Source organism: Myotis brandtii, unplaced genomic scaffold (assembly GCF_000412655.1).
Source record: "Myotis brandtii unplaced genomic scaffold, ASM41265v1 scaffold259, whole genome shotgun sequence".
Taxonomy (NCBI): domain Eukaryota; kingdom Metazoa; phylum Chordata; class Mammalia; order Chiroptera; family Vespertilionidae; genus Myotis; species Myotis brandtii.
Genome location: NW_005359840.1, coordinates 2,085,220 through 2,089,544, shown reverse-complemented (window position 1 = coordinate 2,089,544; position 4,325 = coordinate 2,085,220).

The window sequence follows — 4,325 nt, the reverse complement described above, 5'->3', positions numbered from 1 at the left end:
ATCATTTTGCAATAGATACATATATTAAATCATTATGTTGCACACCTAAAACTAGCACAAGGTTATATATCAATTATATCTCAATTAAAAATGAATTAGCGAGAAAAACATTTAGCACTGCTTTCATGCATTCACTGATTCTCATGGTGCTAAGAATGTCACCTAATAAACGATAATTTACTCTAAGACAGGGAGAAATCCAGGATTTGTAAGGTTTGAAGTCTATACAATTTGAGTTGGGCACTTTAAAAAATTAATACAAAATTATGAATGCAAAGTTGTTAGATTGCCTCCTAGGGTATGTAAAGGGCCCCTGCAAATGAAGGGCTCTAAAGTCTGTTTCATTAGCTATATTATAAGCTGCATATCCAAAGGTATTATAGATATTATTTTTAAAAAGTAGTACTTGGTAAGTGTGCAGTATATTCATTTGCAAGGACAAACTAAGGAAGTTGTGTTGTGTCTGTTAGAAGAAATGCTTTCTTACACAGTGTGAAGAGACAACTGGCAACCATTGCAGAGTAAATCCCAGAGGATTTGAATAGAATGCAACTCGCAGAATCTGTTTCCATACAGCATACCTATTAACTCCAATGTTCTGGGGAGAGGTGATATTTTCTGATTTGAAAATGCCCTTATATGTTTAATTTTGTTCAAAGGTAACAACAAACATGTTCCTATTAATTTTAATGGTTATTATTGACCAGTCACACATTCTTCGCTAGCTTATAAATTAGAATTGGAAAATTAGAATCAGTGCATTCTGAGTATTTTAATAAAGAGGTAGGAAACTTTTATAGATAGAATTTCCATTTTCCCCTTTCTTCTTGTGTTTAGAAATTAACATATTTTATTTATTTTATATTTCTTGATTTTCTTTGACAGAATCCATTTTACATCTTTTTAAAATTTATATTCTTATTTTAATGATTTAAAACAGAATATACATAAATCATTATTCCTTTGAATACACAATACCTCCCTTGTCTTAAACTTTGGAAATTGAGACTTAACATATAGAACTGACCTCTTCATGTTTCCTGGGATAAACAAAACAGTAGAAAGAGGGCTTACAGTCCTCGACTGAAGGCCTGGACTTAATCTCTTGTTGAAGGGATTTTACATGCCTGAAGAATATTATGAAAGCTCCTTACCCAAAATGCAGTTCAGCCTGAAGTGGAATGCCATCCTTGAAAATTCTTTGCATTAGGCTTTCTCATCACCTGACATTCTTATTTTAACATTTCATATTCCTGAGATGATTCACACTCAAAGCCATCAATATATTCAATGAATTTGTCAGCTCACTTTCCTTAGGAGTGGTAATCAACTTTGTTAGATTATAACACACCTGTGAAAGGGCTGTTGTAGTATAGAGAAAAATTTCTGAAACAGAGAAATAAAGACTACAGAAAGCACGTTAACCCTGGAAAATAGAATAATAAAATAATAATAGGAATAACAATAATAACAATAGCACTTATATGTAAAACAGTTTTTGGGATTTATTATGTGTCAGGCATTCTACTGAGCATTTTGCACTGATTATCTTTTTTTAAAATATTTTTATTGATTTCAGAGAGGGATAGAGAGACAGAAACATCAATGATGAGAGAGAACCATTGATGGGCTGCCTTCTGCACGCCCTCCCCTCTACCACTGAGGATCAAGCCCACAACCCAGGCATATGCACTGACCAGGAATCGAACAGTGATCTCTTGGTTCATAGGTCGATGCTCAACCACTGAGCCATGCTGGTTGGGCTGCACTGATTATCTTATATAAGTTTTATAATAACCCTACAAGGTAGGTATAATCCCCATTTTTTAATAATGGAATAAGTCACAGAGAGGGTCAAAAACTTTCCCAGAGTCAAACAAAAAATCTGCAAGTAGTGCCAGAATTTGACCTCATATCATTTTTTTCAAACTATTCTTTTTCTTTTATTGTTTAAAGTATTACAAGAGTCTCCTTTTCCCCCCCATTGACCTCTCTCCCTTCCCCCCTCCCCCAAGCACAAGCCCTCACCCCCTTACTGTCTATGTCCATTGATTTTGCTCATATGCATGAAAACAAGTCCTTTGGTTGATCTCTTATCCCCCTCACCCCCCACCGTCCGTCATAGGTTGTACAGTGTGTTTGATGCTTCTATGTCTCTGGTTCTATTTTTGTTCATCAGTTTATGTTGTTCATTATATTCCATAAATGAGTGAGATCATGTGATATTTATCTTTCTCTGACTGGCTTATTTCACTTAACATAATGCTCTCCAGTTCCATCCATGCTGTTGCAAATGGTAAGAATTCCTTCTTTTTTACAGCAGCATAGAATTCCATTGTGTAGATGTACCATTATTTTCTAATCCACTCATTTGCTGATGGGCACTTAGGCTGTTTCCAAATCTTAGCTATTATAAATTGTGCTGCTATGAACATAGGGGTGCATATATCCTTTCTGATTGGTGTTTCTGGTTTCTTGGGATATATTCCTAGAAATGGCATTACTGGGTCAAATGGCAGTTACATTTTTAATTTTTTGAGGAAACTCCACACTGTCTTTCATAGTGGCTGCACCAGTCTGCATTCCCACCAGCAGTGCACGAGGGTTCCTTTTTCTCCACATCCTCGAAATCACTTGTCATTTGTTGATTTGTTGATGATAGCCATTCTGACAGGTGTTGAGATGGTACCTCTTTGTCGTTTTGATTTGCATCTCTCAGATGATTAGTGACTTTGAGCATGTGACCTCATATCTTTTAAGAACCAGGCCTAAGTAATAATATCTTGACACTAAGTAATAATATCTTATATAGCAAACATTTTTAGAACTTTTAGCATATCACTAGTTTTATTAACACAGTGGCCTTATGTTCATATATTTACTAAGCATAACATTTTTCAGTATAACAAAAATTATTATTACAAATTTCCAGCATGCAAAGTTGCTAATTCATCTATACACATTTCTTTTATTAGGATTCTTCTTTTTTCCTATATTAGAAAAATTTCAAGCCAGCATGCCCTTGCAGATTTTCATTTTTAAGTATGAATTATACAATAATTTGGCTTAAGTGGCTTAACTCTAACCAGCTTGTAATTTACTGCACTATATCACACAAATATCACATGAAACCAGAAAGAGAGGTATATAGCCTTTGGTAGTTGTGGATTCAAATAGCATATCTTTTGTCTTGATTCATTTTCATTACATTTTAATTTGGAGCAAGCAATGTGCTAATCACTAGCTTTACTGAATGTCTGCCTGAAATCTTATGATTTCAGGAGCAAAAGACAGACTATATGCTGCTTAACTAGATTAAGTTTATTATTTTTAACTAGAGGCCTGATACACGAAATTTGTGCAAAAGTAGGCCTTCCTTCCGCTGGCTGCTGGCACCGGCTTCCCTCTGGCACCCGGGACCTGGGCTTCCCTTGCAGCCCAGGCTTTGTCCAGAAGGTCATCTGGAAGGACGTCCGGAAGGACATCTGGTCTAATTAGCATGCTGTACTTTTATTATTATAGACTAGAGGCCCAGTGCACAAAAATTTGTGCACTCGAGGGGGAGGGGGGGTCCCTCAGCCCGGCCTGTGCACTCTCGCAGTCTGGGACCCATCGGGAGATAACGACCTGCTGGCTTAGGCCTGCTCCTGGGTGGCAGAGGGCAGGCCCAATCCCTAGGTGCAGCCCCTGGTCGGGCTCAGAGCAGGGCCGATTGGGGAGTTGAGGCGCCACCCCCTGTCATGCACAGAGCAGGGCCGATTGGGAGGTTGCAATGCCACCCTCAGTCATGCTCAGGGTAGGGCCGATTGGGGGGTTGGGGCACCGCCCCCTGTCACACTCAAGGCAGGGTCGATGGGGAGGTTGCGGCGCCACCCCCTGTCACGCACAGAGCAGGGCCAATCAGGGGGTTGGGGCGCTGCCCCCTGTCACTCACAGAGCAGGGCCGATCAGGGGGTTGGGGCGCTGCCCCCTGTCACTCACAGAGCAGGGCCAATCAGGGGGTTGGGGCGCTGCCCCCTGTCACTCACAGAGCAGGGCCAATCAGGGGGTTGGGGCGCTGCCCCCTGTCACTCACAGAGCAGGGCCAATCAGGGGGTTGGGGCGCTGCCCCCTGTCACTCACAGAGCAGGGCCAATCAGGGGGTTGGGGCGCTGCCCCCTGTCACTCACAGAGCAGGGCCAATCAGGGGGTTGGGGCGCTGCCCCCTGTCACTCACAGAGCAGGGCCAATCAGGGGGTTGGGGCGCTGCCCCCTGTCACTCACAGAGCAGAGCCGATCAGGGGGTTGGCGTGCCGCCACTGTCACACTCAGGGCAGGGCCAATGG